Here is a 17,621-nt window from a genome sequence, read left to right on the forward strand (position 1 = left end):
AATTTTTGTTCATTGTCACCTGAGGATATGTTTATTGATTTTAGAGAGAGAGGAAGGGATGCCCTGGCTGGTGTGGCTCAGTGGACTGAGCGCTGGCCTGTGGGCTGAAAGGCTGTTGGTTCAATTCCCTAACAGGGCACATGTCTGGGTTGTGGGCCAGATCCCCAGTTGGGGGAGTGTGAGAGGCAACTGATCAGGCAACTGATCATTGTTTCTCTTGCACATCAATGTTTCTTTCCCTCTCTTTCTCCTTCTTCCCCTCTAAAAATAAACAAATATTTGCCCTGGCTGGCGTAGCTCAGTGGATTGAGCGCGGGCTGTGAACCAAAGCAGCGCAGGTTCGATTCCCAGTCAGGGCACATGCCTGGGTTGCAGGCCACAGCGCCCAGCAACCGCACATTGATGTTTCTCTCTCTCTCTTTCTCCCTCCTTTCCTTCTCTAAAAATAAATAAATAAAATATTTTAAAAAATAAAAATAAACATTTAAAGAGAGAGAGAAAGAAACTTGGAGAGAAACATTGATCCCGGGCCTTCTGTATGCAACCATGACTGGGGATCAAACCTGCAACCTTTTGGTGCACAGGATAACACTCTCACCACCTGAGCCATCCAGAGCTAGGGCTGACTTAAGTTTTTAATGGAAAATTTTGAGACCATTGTTGATTCATCTACAGTTGCAAGAAATAATACAGATTAATTCTTCATATACTTCATCAGTTTTTCCCAATGCTAACGTTTCCCTCCTTTTGTAAATTGTGGTAAAACATATGTAAAATATGCATAAAATTTACCATTTTTACTTATACAGTTCAGTGACATCGGGTACATCGACACTGTTGTGCAAACATCCCTGCTAGCCATGTCTAGAACTTTCTCATCTTCCCAAAATGACACTCTGTCCCTATTAAATACTAATTCCACATCCACTTCTACCAGCCTCTGTTCTATTTGGTCTGTTTGCCTGTTCTTGGTGCCTCATTCATGTGGAATCACACAGTATTTGTCATTTTGTGTCTGGCTTATTTCACAAGCATAATGTCCTCAAGGTTCATCCACATTGTAGCAGGTGTCAGAACTTCCTTCATTTTCAAGGCTGAATAGTATTCCATTGCATTGAGGGACCACATTTTGTTTATCCAGTCACCTGTCAATGGACACAAGGGTCGCTTCCACATCTTGTCTGCTGTAACTAATGCTTCTGTGAGTGTACAATTATTTGTTTGAATCCCCAATGGTAATCTTTTGCAAAATGATAGTATAATATCATAGCCAGGACATATACATTTAACATAAATAATTCCATTATTTCCACCCCCCAGCTTTATTGAGATATAACAACCAGGATATTGACATTGATATGATTCACTAATCTTACTCAGATTTTCTCAGATTTACTTGTACTCATTCGTGTGTGTTTGTGCATATTACATTCTGTAGTTTTAATGTGTGCATTTGTCTATCTACCACTGCAATCAACATACCGAACAGTTCTAAAGGCACAAAGATGGCTTTTTTATAACTACATGCACCTCCCTCCTGGAAACTTCCCTTCATCTCAAAAATGTTACCATTTCAAAAATATGATATAGCCTGGGCTGAGGTAGCTTAGATTGAGCGTGGGCCTGTGAACCAAAGGGTAACCTGTTCGATTCCCAGTCTAGGGTGCATGCCCTAGAGGGCCAGGTCCCCAGCTGGGGGAGCATAAGAGGCAACCACACATTGATGTTTCCCTCTCTTCCTCTCTTACCTGCTCTTTAAAAATAAATAAAATCTTAAAAAACAAAAAACAAAAAATACCCCCCAAAATATGATATAAATGAAATCAGATAGTATGTTGCCTTTCTGAGTGGCTTTGTTTTTTGCTCAGCCCAGTCTCCTGGAGATTCATTCATTTGGGTCTTTGCATGGATCGATAGTTAATTTCCTTTATTGCTGAGTGGCATTTCATGGTACAGATGGATCAGTTTGATTAACCATTTACCTTTGTGAAGGACAATTGGCCTGGCTCCAGTTTTTGTCTATTGCAGATAAAGCTACTGTGAACAGCCCTGGCTGGTGTGGCTCAGTGGACTGAGAGCTGGCCTGCAAACCAAAAAGTTGCCGAGTTGATTCCCTATCAGGGCACATGTCTAGGTTGTGGGCCAGGTCCCCAGTTGGGGGAGTGCAAGAGGTAACCCACTGATGTCTCTCTCACACATTGATGTTTCTCTTCCTTTTTCTCCCTCCCTTCCCCTCTCTCTAAAAGTAAATAAATAATTAAAAAAGAAGCTGTGAACATTCATGTACACGTTTTTCCATGAACATAATTTTCATTTCTCTAGGATAAAATCCCAGGAATATAATTACTGGGTCATGTGGTAGTTGTCTGTTTAGTTTCTTCTGAAACTGCCAAACTGTTTTCTAGTGTCTGTGCCACTTACATCCCCACCTGCAATGCATTTACACATATCCCAATGTATCCAAGTTTCTCCACATCTTCACCAGCATTTGTTGCCGTCACTAATTTTTATTTTAGCCATTCTAATTAGGTGTGTAGTAATTTCTCATTGTGGTCTTAATTTACATTTCCTTAATGGCTAATGACACTAAACATCTTTCCTTGTGCCTATTTGTCATCTGTATATCCTCTTTGGTCAAATGTCTAAATACATCAAGCTAGCCCCAATTATGTTTGGGGTGTGTGTGTGTGTAAAACCCATTGTTGATTACTCTTCGTTTTAAATCCTCACCCAAGGACACCTTTCCACTGCTTTTGTTAGAGAACAAGGAAGACAGGAACATTGATATGAGAGAAAAGCATCTATCAGTTGCCCTCTATCCCCTGAATGTGCTGGACCCGGGGATTGAACCCACAACCATTTTGTTACAGGACGAGGCTCCAACCAATGAGCCACACCGGCCAGGGTACTGTTGGTTACACTTGATGGAGGACCAAAGTATAAAAACTCAGAACTAGTGTTTTAGAAGAGCTTAATAAATTCAACCTAGAATAAAACACCTGTAAACATTTTGACAAATGAGGGTGGTTAGGTTCCTGCCTGCAACTGCAGGAAGCGGCATGTTCAGTGTAAGCATACGTGACAACAGCTGTTGCTGTGTTGAGTTCCAACTGTGGCTGCCAGCTAAAAGAAACCCGCTGTCCTGGGTTTGTAAGTTGGAAGGACTACTTCTTGTTTTCCCACACTACACATCTCATCGCTTGATTGGGGAAAATTGCTTTCTTGTGAGACCTGTTTTTCAGGGTAGCTGGTCATGTTTGAAGAATAAATATGTTTGTTTAATAAATAAGCAATTTCATGTTTTAAGGAAGATCTGAAAAGATTATTCAAAATCACTCACTTTACAGTGGCAACTGAAAGGATGCCTTTTATATTTTCACATACTGGATATGGGTGAGCTTTCTATTTCAAGTCCTTAATGTTGAGTCAAAAGAGAAACAAATTTTTCTCTGCAATGGTGAATTTCATGCATCACCATGGTTAGGCCATGGTGACCAGTTGTTTGGTCAAACCCCGGTATAGATGTTGCCGTGGAGGCATTTTTAAAGTTATAATTAATGTTTAAATCAGTTGACACTGAGTAAAGTGGACCACAGTCCATGATGTGGGTGGACCTTGTCCAATCAGTTGGAAGTCTTAAGAGCTAAGACTGAGGTTTCCCAAAGAAGAAATTCATGTCAAGATTCTAGCATAATAACCCTGCCTGAATTTCCAGCCTCCTGCCCTGCAAAAATTGAACTCAAGACTACAACATCAACTCCTCCCTGTTGGCCTGACCTACAGAGTAGATTTTGGACTTGCCAGCCTCTATGATCACATGAGCCAATTCTTTGAAATAAATCTCTATTGAGCTGAATATATATGAATATTACCCCCTCCCTCATACATATATTCTCTATATACGTTTTGTTTCTCCAGAGAAGCAGAATCAATAGGATGTGTGTGTATATATATGTATATTCAACATCCTATTGATTCTGTATCTCTGGAGAACTATAACACACCCTCTCAGCAATGTGAAAAATATGAGAAAGTCCAACCTCATGGGCCAACAGACACATAGGATGTAGACAGGAACACAGACTCTGAGGCTGCTAAAAAGGCAAGAGTGAGCCCTGGCTGGCATAGCTCAGTGGATTGAGCATGGGCTGTGAACCAAAGTGTCACAGGTTTGATTCCCAGTCAGGGTACATGCCTGGGTTGCAGGCCATGGCCCCCAGCAACTGCACACTGATGTTTCTCTCTCTCTCTCTCTTTCTCCCTCCCTTCCCTCTCTAAAAATAAATAAATAAAATCTTCAAAAAAAGATAAAAACAAGAGTGAATTTTAATTTTTGCCACGAGACTGATGCTGCAAACATCAGACCTTTTATACACCTCTTGGTAGTCACAGAACACCCTCCCCCATGTACCTCACACCATCCTTCTACCTGGGAGGGCAACAGGGGCAGGTGTCATGGCCCTATGCAGCAAATGGGGAAGGTGACTTGGCCAAGGACAGGTGAGATGAGGGGCAGAGCCTATGTGATGTAACTCTAGGCCAGGGTCCACGTCATTTTCCGTATTAGCATCTGAGAAGTGGGTGGTATGATACAGAGGTCTCAGGAAGCCTCTCATAGACCTCAATTCCCCATGAGGAGAGGCAGTCTCGAGTCACCCCAAGAGCTCACTCCTTGGTGCCCATTCACTCATTCATGCTCACCTACCTGCAACAGGAATCTGGTGCTATGCTAGGCCTGGGGTTGCATGGCTGATGGAGACAGACTCAAAGCTTATGTTTCAGCACAAGAATGAGTACCATGAAGACAAGAAAACTAGAAATGTAGAATGGGGCACCTGTAACTTTATACAGGGACTCTGGGAGAGAGTCATGCAGGTATTCGAAGCACAAGGGGTAATATGTGCCAGGTCTGAAAAATAATGAGCAAGGAGGCTGGTGGTGGAGGTGGAATGAGTCAGGAGGAGGGTGGTTGAAGATTCGGTCATGGAAGAAGAAAAGGTCCTATAGGCCCCTGTGATGACCGACTTTGGTTTGTTAGTTTACATTTAAAATATCAACTTTATTCTTTAGAGCAGTTTCAGGTTCACAGAAAAACTGAACATAAAGTAGTGTTCTCATAAAACCCGTGCCTCAACAAATAACGTGGCTTCCCCCACTATCCTCACTTCTGGTGAAGATCCTGATCCTCACCAGAGTGGTGTATTTGTTACCAGTCATTAACCTACACTGACATGTCAACACCCGAAGACCATGGTTTACTTTAGGGTTCCCTCTTAGTGCTATACGTCCTATGGGTTTGCACGATTGTAGAATGTTTCCATGAACATTGCAGTATCCTACAGATTAGTTCCACTGCCTTAAAAATCTTCTGTACTCTACCTATGTATTCCTCTCTCTCCTTCAGTCTTTGGAAACCACTGATTTCTTGCTGTCTCCATAGTTTTGCCTTTTCCCAGAATTTCACACAGTTGAAAGGATACAGCATATAACCTATCCATATTGCCTTCTTTCACTTAGTAGGATGTATTTAAGGTTCCTCCATGTGTTTTCATGATAATGCATTGCTTTTTAGCGCGCTGAACGGCTCATTCCTTTTTAGCACTGCCTAATATTCCACGGTTTGGATGTACCACTTTTCATCCATTCACTTGCTGAAGGTATTTCAATGGCTTCTGAGTTTTGGCAATTATGAATAAAGCTGCTATAAACACCCACTTACAGGTTTTTTGTGCAGACACCTGTTTTCGTCCCCTTTGGATGAGCTCCAAGGAGCATGACTACTGGGTCTTCAGGTAAGAGTACGTTTACTTTCGTAAGAAAATGCTAAAACATCTTCCAAAGTAGCTGAATCATATTGCATTCCCACCAGCAACGAATGAGAGTCCCTCTTGTCACATCTTCACCAGCATTTGGTGGTTTCAGATTTCTCCTCTTCTAAGATATGTAGTAGTATCTCTTTGTTGCTTTAATTTGCAATTCCCTAATGACATAGCATGTTCAACATATGTCATATGCTTATTTGCCATCAGTACATCTTTTTTGGTAAGATGTCTGTTCAGGTTTGTCTTTAAAAATTTTTTTAATCCTCATCTGAGAATATGTTTTCATTGATTTTCGAGAGAGGTATGGGGAGAGAGAGAGACATTCATCGGTTGCCTCCCATATGCCCCAGAGCAGGAATGGAATCTGAAACCTAGTTATGTGCCCTGACCAGGAATTGAATCCTCAACCTTTTGGTGTACAGAATGACACTCCAACTGAGCCACCTGGCTGGGACAGGTTTGTCTATTTTTAAATTAGGTTGTTCATCGTCTTACGTGAGGTTTTAAGAGTTCTTTGTGCATTCTGGATAATGTTCCTTTATCAGATGTGTCTTCTCAAACATTTTCTCCCAATCTGTGGCTTGTCTTCTCATTCTCTTGATGATCTTTGCCTTTTTCTTGGCAAGATGGGAGCCATTGGAGGGCTTTGAGCAAAAGAGGGACACGATGGAACTGAAATTTTAACTCCAATAATATCCAATAAATAATATACAAGTGGTGGTGTGTGAGAGGCAATTTTCCAGAGCTTAAGGGTAAGGTACAGGCAGGAGATAAACATCTGAAAATTATCAGCATGTAAATTGTTTTCTTAAATTAAGGTAAGATTCATATAACATAATATTAAACGTTTAAAAATGAACAATTCAATGGTATTTAGTATGTTCACAATGTTGTGTAAGCACCATCTTTATCTAGTTCCAAAATATTATTGTCCCAAAATAAAACCCTTTACCCATTAAGAGGTTCTTTCTCCTACTACTACCCCCAGTACCTGGCAATCTGCTTGTTGTCTCTATGGATTTACCAATTCTGTATGTTTGAAATAAACAGAATCATACAACATGTGGTCTTTTGTCTCTGACTGCTTTCATTTATCATGTGTTTGAGGTTCATTCACATTGTATAGTACCATGTATTAGGACTACATTCCTTTCTATGTCTAAACATTTTATTGAATGTATAATACACAATTTGTTTATCCATCATTTGTTGAGAAACATTTGGACTGTTCTACCTTTTATCTACAGCACCAACAAACATTTGTTTGTATTTGTTCAAGTACTTATTTTCAATTCCTTTGGGCAGATACCTAGAATGGGGATTTTTTTTTTAAGGTCACAAGACTGGAAGCCAAAGGGGTGAATGTAGATAGGGACCAAGGTGTGAGTCCTGGAGCAGTTCATTATTAAGAGGTCAGTATGAAGAGGAGGAAGCTGTAAAAGACTCCAGGAAGGAGTAGCCGACGGGGTGGGAAGAAACCCAGGAGTGTGTGGTGCTCTGGAAGCCAAGTAAAGTGACTGTTCTAAGGAGGGAATATATCAGCTGTTGCCCACAGGTCAAGGTCAAGGTGAGAACAGACCTCTGGATTCAGAAATAGGTAGGTCCTTGTGACCTTGGCAAGAGTCACCTCAGTGGAATAGGAAAGGCCCCAAAGGAGCAAGTTTAATGGAAACTAATAAAAGATCTTAATAGAGAGATATATCACATTCATGGAAAATTTAATAGTACTAAGACAGTGATTTTTCTGAATTGGTCTACAAATTCAATGAAATCTCAAACAAAATCCCATCATGGTTTGGGTAGAAGTTGACAAAATGATGCTAAAACTTACATAGTAATGCAAAGGATCTAGAGTAACCAAAGCAATCTTTAAAAAGAATAAAGCTGGTGTTCTGGCTGGTGTGGCTCAGAGGACTGAGTGCCAGCCTGCAAACCAAGAGGTCATCGGTTCAATTCCCAGCAAGGCACATACCTGGGTTGCAGGCCAGGTCCCCAGGAGGGGGTATATGAGAGGCAACAACACATTGATGTTTCTCTCGCTCTTTCTCCCTCCCTTCCCTTCTCTCTAAAAATAATAAAAAAAAGAAGAAAGTTGGAGGATTATCTGATTTCTAGGCTTATTAAAGCTAAAGTAATCAAGACAGTATTGCCAAGGGGATAAAAGGTAGTGTAAAATATATATAAATATATATATATACACACACACACACACACTAAAAAATAATAAAAAAAAAGATAGCACTACCTTAGCACAAAGGTAGACCTATCATCAATGAACAACAGAAAAGAGTCCAGAAACAAACTCTTAGTCTATCTTATACAAACATTAACTGGAAATGCATCTCAGGATTTTTTCCCAACAGATATCTTATTCTTAAAACAGGATTCTTGATCCTTCCTTGCCAGAGTTTCCATAACCCATTGTCCTAGCTGCAAAGAAAGCTTGAGTTCACTCTTGACCTTCGTTCTTTACCTCAGGTCCATTCTTCCAATTTCTAGCCATTTTTCCTCCCACCTTCCCATACCACCTTCAATCTGGTGCAAGCCACCACTTTCTCCACACTGGGGAACTGCTATAGCCTAAAGGGGCTTCCCACTTCCTTCCTAGCCCATTCTCCACCCAGCAGCCATAGCAACCATGGGATTCTCCTCACTAAAGCCCTTCAACTACTTCTCACTGTGCTCCAGAAAGATCCTCACCACAGGCTCTGCCTGGTATGGCTGTTACTGACCTTCCCCTCAGAGCCACATGGGCCATTATCTATTCCCACTTTTTTCCTCCTCAGGGTCTTGGCACATCCTATTTCCTCTACCTAGTCTTATCCTCCTCTTTTGGGTCTTGGTATAAATACCTCTTCCTCAGAGAGGTCTAGCTGACTGCTCCAATCCCAGGGAGGTCCCATGTTTTGACTTCATCATATCTTGGGGTTTTCCACCATTACACTTAAGATTTTCTTATTCACTGTTCAAGAGGGAGCACACATACGCCTTTCTCTACCCTTCTTCCTCCCCCCAGGAGTGTTACCTTTGCCTTTCTCCTACGCTCCAAGAGCTCCTCTTCTGTCTCTGTAACTTGTTTCCTGAGCCCATGAAGCCCAGCTGGCTCACTTCTAGCTCCGTAAGTTTCTGAATAGACTTTTTCCTATAGAAAAAAAATTTTTTTTCTATCATGCATTAGTGTGATCAACGTGGGAGACAGTCGAGTGAAGTCACAGACTGTCTGCTTCATGGGCAGGAACCCTGTCTCTTTGCTGCATCACAGTTCATCACTGCCCTATGACCAGCTCAGAGCTCAGCATGTTGAGGGTGCTTAACAAATATTAATTAAATGAATGAAAGAAACCAATGTTCAGACTCTACTCGCCCATTTTCTGTGCATTATTCCCAGACGGCTGCTTTTCATGGATTCCTCATAAGCAGCCTATGGAGGTGTGCACCATTGATTCCATTTTACAGGTGATGAAAGAGAACCGTAAACAAGTCCCATAAACTTGCTTGGCACCCCACCTACAAACAGAGCCAGGTTTTAAATCCAGGTCTTTCTGACTTCTGTGTGAGATCTTACCTTCTGCTTTATGCTGCAAGTGACTCACCTTGGACTTGGAAAGACTTGATGAGTTAATACAGGTATGATACATACTTAATAGGCATTCGGTCTCTACTATTCTTTCAATAAAAAAAAAAAAAAAAAAGCCCAGGCTGGTATGGCTCAGTGGATTGAGCACCAGCCTATGAACCAAGAGGTTGCTGGTTCGATTTCCGGTCAGAGCATATGCCCAGGTGGTGGGTCAGGTTGCTTTCCCTCTCTCTAAAAATAAAAAAAAATCTTTAAAAAAAGTGTTTAGTATGTCATGGAGGGGGGCACCACACTAGAGGCTGGATACTCACTAGTGACTAAAATTAACATCTTTGCCATTTAATTTGAGGGGAGGGAGACAGAGACAGACAACAGAAAGAGGGTACCCAAGAAATATGAAGGAAGGGAAAAGGAGGAATGATCAAAAAGGAGGTGAGGTTTGAGGTGGTGAGTCAGCTGATACCTGAAAAATGAGGAAGGGCAAGCCTGAAAGAGGCAAGGGTAGAGACTGCCACAGCCTGTGTAACCTGACCTCGGGGAACGTTTGTTCAGTTGCGGGACTAAACGAGATGCCCCCCTAGAGATCTTTCCAGTGCAAAGAAAAGAGGCTCCCTAGAGGCTCTGGGCCTTCACACTCAGAATAAGACTCTCTCCCTCACTCCTTTTGTGTCTTGACTCAAAGTCGTCTTCGCAGCGAGGCGTTCCCTGGGTGGCCCATTCAAAATTTCCATGACCCGCCATGTCTCCATCTCAACAAAGTGTATTCTACTTATTTGTCTTGCCTCGCGCCTGCCTCCCTTACTGGACCAAGAGCGGCACAGCAGCTGAGATTTTTGTCTGTTCCGAGCTGCAGCATCTGCGCCTAGGGCACAGTAGCCAGTCAATAAATATTTGCTAATTAACTGCGCTAGGTATACTTAGCAGAAAAGGCAGCCAGGGTCGAGGCACCCTGAGCCCCACCGACAGGACCCACCATCCCCCGCCAGGGATGGAAGTGACTCCCAAGCCCACCCTTGGCTGCCTATGGTCAGTTTCAGTTACAGCCTAACGCACAGCCTCTGGTCCTCACTTCCAAGTCTCGGGGAACCTTGCCATCCATAACACTACCTTCCCGTCCCATCCCCCAACCTCCCGCCGCCGCCGCCTTCACTACCGCCGCAGTGACACCCGCTCTGCGCACGCTCGGCGACGCGAAGACGCCTAGCGTCAGAAGACGAAGACCACCCCCCCTGTGCGTTGGCACAGGACAGTCCCAGACAGAGGTGGGAGGTGCGTAGGGTGCCTGTGCTGTCCTGACCCCGCCTACCTTCCTTAGGCTTCCGCGGAGGCGCATGCGCGCTGGGAGCGGAAGGGCCAGCAGGCGCGCGCACCAGGCCGGACAAGCGGCGGAAGCGGGAGAAGCTGTTCCTAGCGGGGGAGTAAGGGAGTAGGCGAGTGCGCGCGCCGCGGGGGCGCGGGCGGAGTGTGTGTGGCGAGTGGGGGGAGGCCAAGGCGGGCGGGCGCGCGCACGAGGCTTAACCTCGCTCGGTGGCGGCGGCTGCGGCTTCTTTGTTTCGTGAGGAGAGGCGGGACGCCCACTCTGCCCCCGACCCAGCAAGGAGGGGAGGGGGCGGTGTCAGGAAGGCGACGGTGCAGTCGACTCTCGGTAAGGAACGTGGGCCGCGGGGGGAGCGCGGCGCGGGGCTTGGGAGGACGGTTTGAATGGAGCCGGGGCGTTGAGGGGGGAGGGGGCCGCCGGCCCCCGAAGCGGGGCCGGGGTACGGCGGCGCCCGAGGGTCAAGAAGCCTGGCCGGCACCGCGCGCGCGGGGAAAGCTAAAGTGTAGCGAGGCCGCGGCACCTACAGTATCTGCGGGCCGGCAGGGTGGGGGCCGGTGCCGCGTGGAGGCCGCGCGCCACCCGCGCGCGCTCTCGTTGTGTTCGCCGGACAAAGCTTGCTGCCCCTTCTGCGGGCCAGGGGCCGGGCATGGATCGCAGTCTCCGCTAAGGCTGCTACAATAGCCAGGCGTCGGGAATTTTCTGACTACGTTATAATGGGCCAACCCGAATGTTGTCTTTTTGGGGAGGCTGCAGTCGCCACTCAGTAGGAAAAATCCCTGATGTGTGCATTGTCGTCTGGACACGAGCATTCGCAGCCCCCTTGGGTTAGCCGACCTAAAATTTTATTTTAAAAACATGTATTCTTGATTTTCAAGGAAATATAAATAACTTGCACCATTCTTTGCAAGTAGCGACTTAAAAATGTTTTCCCGGATTCGGGGCGTCGGCAGCAATTGGGGTACGACTGGGATAACTGCTGTTGAAAGCATTGTTTTTGCTGTGCATCCTTTTTCCTTCCTGCCAACAGATTTTCCAGATTAAGGTTTTTATTTAAAACGTGGACCTTTCAGGAGAGTGTTTTGTGCCAGTCTTGAAGACACTGGTCTTCATTCCCGTCCCCCGTCCCAGCCCCCCACCTTCGACCCCTGTTGAATTCTTGGGAAAGTAGGAAATAAGTGTAAGAACCACTTCCCAGGAATTTGAAACAAGTTTTCAGTTTGAATTGACAGACGGGATTAGTGTTTCATTCCTGGCTCTGTCTGTCACTGAGCTGTGGGACTTGAAGCAGATAGTTTAATCTCTCTGAACCTCTTAGTTACCTCCTTTGTGAAATGGGATAATGTTACAGATGGAGTTGATGAAAGCCAGTAAAATGGTTCCCGGGAAGCAGTGTTACTGTCTGGTCCCATCTCCTCCTTCATTGCTAAGCAAATACCCATTGAGTCCATACTGGGTGTCAAATGGTTTGAGGTTGGATCCCCTGAGGAGGCTCTCCTGTATTTCAAGTTTCGGGTAGTAAATGTGGGAACAGTTTCCCTTGGCCCATCATTTAATCCTCACAACTCTTTCTGTGAGAGGAATGCAGTGGATGGCCAAGGGGATGGTGTGAGCCAAAGATTAGGAAGGCTGCATGGAAGAAGAGGCTTTTACTCAAAATCAGGGAGGATGTCTAGCCTTATATTTTGACTTACATTTGTTCCCTCTGCTACAATGGCACATTGCCTCGATCCTCTCCTGTGTAGAAGGTAACCCCAGTTTGTAATTACCCATTTGTTCTCTGAGGGCCATGAGAGCTGGGGTGGTGCCTCCCACAATTCCCTGGGCCTGGCACATGGTAGACCCTTAGTGAACATTTGTGCAATGAATGAGGGGTCCTTGGGAGGATTGGGTGAACCTGTGTGTGAAATGCTTGACACAGGACTGGGGTGGTTGTAAGCAATAAACATTAGTTGCTGTTGGGTTTTAACTTTACTGGCCTTTGTTTCCCAAACCTCATTCCCCTGGGAAGGAGGGTGTGGAGGGGGGTGGTTAGTGGAGAGGGGTGGTGAGGAGTGCTGGTTCTAGAATCAGACCTTCTGGATTCACACCCAGTTCTCTAAGTTTTAATTTGACCTCAAGTAAGGTACATACCAGTGGGTTCCCCGACTTGTGAAACAAGTGTGACAGTGATGCCACCTCTAACAGTGGTTGTGAGGGTTGAATGAAATAACATCGGGATCTGTTTAACACACTGCAGTGCCTGGCATGAATGGTTATGTGTTTTCCTAATTTGCCTTAAAATCAGTGCATACATACTTGTGAAAATAACAAATATTTCTCCATGTGCCATCTAAAATCATTTTGTGTCCAACTATTCAGGACACTTTTTTATTAGGTATCTTTTTAAAAAAATTTTCATTTATTTATTTTTAGAGAGGGGGGAAGGAAGGGAGAAAGAAGGGATTAATGTGAGAGAGAAACATCGATCAGTTTCCTCTCCTGCACACCCCAACTGGGAACTGAACCGACCAGCAATTGAACTGCTGACCTTTTAGTTTGTGGGATGATGCCCAACCAACTGAGTCACACTAGCCAGGAGTCTTCAGGAGATTTTGATCTTGCAAGTTTTTGAGTCAGGGGTGGATGGTGACATCAAAGTTGTTACATCATCAGTGTAGTGGTCTCCAGACTTTCAGTCTGTGAGAGCAAACATACACATTTTTATTTACATACCTTTGCCACTCCTCGTGGACCCATGAAGCACTTGGAGGTAACCCTAGAGCAGATATGTTGAGGACAGGAGGAATTAGGTATTTTCGGTGAATGTCTGGTGAGAACAACATTCTTCTGGTGAAGAAATGCATCCAGGGGTATTTTTTCACCAAGGGCTGTCCAGTCGTCCACCCTGGTTTTGACTCCCAGTTTTGCCACTTTCCTTAGTGCCTCAGAGAAATGGAAGTGATAGTGCCTGGCACATAAGTCCTCAGATGTGCTAGCTGATTTTGGCCTAGGTCATCATCCCTCGGCTGCCATGGTACAGAGAGACCCATTCACATTAACAATGGACTGGTCCTGACTGGTATGACTCAGTGGGATTGGGTGCTCTCTCACAAACCAAGAGGTCACCTGTTTGATTCCCAGTCAAGGCAAATGCCTGGGTTGCAGGCCAAGTCCCTAGTTGGGGGCGTGTGAGAGGCAACCAATCAATGTTTCTCTCCCTGTCTCAATCTGTTTCCCTCTTTCTAAAAATAAATAAAATCTTTAAAAAATGCAAAAAATTTAGAGTGAACACAATGTGAATAGCGCCCCCTGGAGTTGTGCAAGAAGTGGCTCAAGAGGAACCCATTCACACCAACCACAGACAGAACACAGTGTGAAAAGGAGTTATGCAAGAAGTGGCCCAGGCACTCATTCCCCATTCATATAGCAAACAAACGTGCATTGAGTGTCTGCCATGAGCCAGGCGCTGCTGGGGGCTGGTGATTCAGCAGGGAGCAGGCAGACAAGGGCCCTGTTCTGGTTCGCTTATATCCATCTCCTTATTTGCAAAGGGGTACAGTAATAGTACCCAACCTGTAGGATTGCTGTAAGGACTAAACAACAACAAAAAAATGACAGATATAAGTTGCTTAAAAGGGTTGGTACATAGTGCTAAACAATTGGTAGCTGTTGTCATTTATTAGGGTTCCTACAACATCTTGGTGGGTACAGAATATATTTTGGCCCAGTTGTGATTGTTCTCTGTGTGTTCAACATGGTAACAAAGGAATCAACTCCTCCATTTTTTCTTAATATTTAAAAGTAGTCTGCTTTTCAATTTTACCATAAGGCATTGGGAAAAGGGGGAAGCATGTTTGGTGGCATGGCTTTTGACAAATATCAAACATCTATTGTTCATTTTGCATATTTTCTAATACCTTGTAACATTGGTTGGAACACTTTCAGAGCAAACTGAAGTTTTCAAGAAAAATTAGAGTTAAAGGGATGTGGGAAACCTACTGTAAAAGGGAAGTAACAGCTGTGGGAATGTGGGGGGGATGTCTGAGGGGAACAGTTCAGAACTGAGTCTGAGACCAGATGGAGAGCCAGCCTTGCTGTCAAATATATAGATAGCCTCCCAAAGAAATATTAGGCTAATGAATATGATCTGTGTTATATTTTGGTTGAAGTTTTCTGTTAGTTTCACTTTGCTGTTAACTTTTCAGGATATGATTTTGATGGGCATGAAAATGAAATTCAGCCTGTATTCATCTTCCTATACCCGAGCCTGGAGGGGAGCACCAGGTGGAGCTGGGTTTGTGGGGAGATGAGATTTCACGGGGCAGGGGCTTTCTTTAGAAGTCAGGTACATGTTACCAGGCTTAAACCTGTTCTGGCCCTTTCCTGGCCTTTGCACTCCCAAGTGGTTCCCAGAGCTTCGTTTAGCACTTTGATAAAGGAACATGTCTTCATTTTTGCACATGGACAGTTGTCACTGGGAGCAGCCTGAGTTTTGCTCTGTGTGAAGTTCACCAGCTGTGAGTGTGATAAAGGATGATGGACCCTGTTTTTAGTAGCAGTGGCCTTTAAAATGGTTCTTTGGGCTGGGTTAAGTTCTTTAACCGGTAGGTTGCACCCGGCTGGCTCAGGAAGCAGGTGGCCGCGTGGCAGTTGCTGCTTCACCTGTTACAGTGGGAGACTCAAGGAGACAGAGTTTAATGTATGCTACCCTCACTTGCCCTGAGAGTCCCAGTAAAATGGCACAGTGGATGGCCTCACTGTCCTAATGGCAATGCTGAAGCACAGCAGGCTGCTTGCTATACCCTGGGAGCTGTATCCAGCCCTGGTGACCTCCAAGTGTGTTTCTGACCACAGCCTGGACTTCTAGCACTCTGAGCACCCTTGCACAGTCCCCCAGAACACCCCCTGCACAGCCCTGCCTGTCGGGGGGTGTCTCTTCGCCTTTACTCCACACCCTTACAGGCTCTCTTCCTCCTGTACCTTCTGATCCTCAAACAGGCTTGACACGGGACTCTACTCCCTTCATAACTTTGGGCAAATGACCTAACCTCTCTGAGCATGCTATCCCCCGTTCTTCTCATAGTCTCTTTAGTTGTCAGCACTGAACCAAGGGAATGCCGGTTGGGCCTGAAATCCATCCTGACTGGGCTTAGCCAAGCATGTGTCCAGGGCTGGACAGCCCCAAATAAGGAGTGCCTTTTACATTTCAAATGGCATGTGTGAGCTGAGGCCCTGCTGGTCTCCTTGGTCATCCTTGCCTCTTCTTAGCTCCACATCTGTTCCATCAGCATGCCCAGAGAAACCTAAAAGCGTCATCGGACTGTGTCACTGCCCTGTCCAGAACAGTCTAGTGGTTTCCTATTCTACCTAGAGTAGACCCCTACCTCCTCACCATTGCCCTCAAGGCCTGTGAGTTGCCCCCTCCACCCATCTCAGACCTCATCTGCCACACACCCATCACCCGCTCCACTCCTGCAAGATCCCACCTCCAGTGCCTCTGCATTTGTTTGTCCCTCTGCCTATAGAGAGCTGCGTGGTTCCCCCTGCACTTCAAGTCTCTGCTCAGACACGTCCTCATTACTGAGACCATCCTTGGCCACCTTGATTGAAAGAGTACCTCCAGTTAGCTTGAGTTTTAACTCTGATTACATTTTAATACCACTTTCACCCCCTGTGTGATACCATTTCGTATTTATTTGTGTGCTTGTCTCTGTCTCTCAGTTGTCATTCCCACTAGACAGGGACTGTTTCTGCTGGATGCACAGTGCCTGTCCCCAGTGATCTTCAGCAGATGTAGGTACCCCCCCCCCCCCCCCCCCCCCCGCAACTCTTGTACTTTCTGATCTCCTTTCTAGGGGGACTTCTCTGCAGCCCTCTCCACTGATCATGTGTCTTGCGTAGTGTTGAGTATATAGCAGGCCATAGCAGACCCAGCAGTGAGTCATGCCATCCACCAGACCTGACCAGCCTCAACTGGAGCAGGGTCAGGAGAGATTTGTAAAGCTTGATGCAGTTACTTGATGTGCGTTTGTGTTGGGCTAAGCTGTGTGTCTGGTCATGGTCAAAAGAGTTTAAAAAACACACATCTAGTAGCTAGATAGGAGAGTGTTTATATTTAAAAAAAAATTAATTTATTTTTAGAGCAAGGGGAAGGGAGGGAGAAAGAGAGGGTGAGAAATACCAGTGTGTGCTTGCCTCTTGCACGCCCCCTACCGGGGACCTGGCTCACAACCCAAGCATGTGCCCTGACTGGGAATCAAACCAGCAATCCTCTGGTTCGAATGCCGGTGCTCAGTCCACTGAGCCATACCAGGGCTGTATTTTTGAAGTATAGACATGACGCTTCCCTGACATATTAGAGTGTGAACCCTCTCAGGACAGAAAACTAACCTGGCTGTCACATCTTCTGGCATGGTATATATGGGGAGCTTTTTAGTGGTTTTCAAGTAAATGAAAAAATGTTTTGCCCTGCCTGGTGTGGCTCAGTTGGGCATTGTCCTGCAAACTAAAGGGTCACTGGTTCGATTCCCAGTCAGAGCACCTGCCTGGGTTGCAGGTTCAGTCCCCTGGGGTGTGTATGGAGGGCTGTTAGTTGGTGTTTCTCGTGTGGATGTTTCTTGCCCTTCCTCCCTCCCTCCCCCTCTCTCAAAAGTAAAAAATCAAAAAATTAAAAAACAAATCTTCATACTCTTTAAAAAAACTTTTTAAAGGAGGAAGGGTAGATTGCAATGAATAAAATGATACATAACAACCAGTGCTAAAAAATAACACTGGTGACAGCCTATCTTTTAGGTAGAACTGAAATATTGTAATGGATCATTACATGACTTTCCTTTCTGAAATGTATTCCCTTTTAAATGTAGGGCAAAGTTTTGGTAATTAATTGTATTGCATGGAAAATGCTACTGGACACACAGGGATGGGG

The 17,621-nt window shown here is 45.0% G+C and overlaps 1 protein-coding gene and 1 long non-coding RNA gene across 9 annotated transcripts in view; one reads left to right on the forward strand and one right to left on the reverse strand.

Moving 5' to 3' along the window:
- Positions 1-7,853: 7,853 nt before the first annotated feature.
- LOC123828164 lies at positions 7,854-9,482 on the reverse strand. The gene is made up of 3 exons (XR_006787434.1): positions 9,388-9,482; positions 8,848-8,964; positions 7,854-7,887 (listed from the first exon to the last, which is right to left on the reverse strand). It is a non-coding gene; the product is annotated as an uncharacterized LOC123828164 (long non-coding RNA).
- Positions 9,483-10,738: 1,256 nt separating this feature from the next.
- Positions 10,739-17,621, forward strand: part of SMARCA4 (SWI/SNF related, matrix associated, actin dependent regulator of chromatin, subfamily a, member 4) — an 83,118-nt gene continuing 76,235 nt past the window's right edge. For 7 of the 8 annotated variants that reach the window (XM_045852864.1, XM_045852863.1, XM_045852866.1 and 4 more), the window contains exon 1: positions 10,836-11,044. The gene's annotated coding sequence lies outside the window, so the exon portion shown is untranslated. The other variant, XM_045852865.1, reaches the window with a different exon arrangement.

This window comes from Phyllostomus hastatus, unplaced genomic scaffold (genome assembly GCF_019186645.2).
Source record: "Phyllostomus hastatus isolate PE091 unplaced genomic scaffold, TTU_PhHast_1.1 phas_contig_98, whole genome shotgun sequence".
NCBI lineage: Eukaryota > Metazoa > Chordata > Mammalia > Chiroptera > Phyllostomidae > Phyllostomus > Phyllostomus hastatus.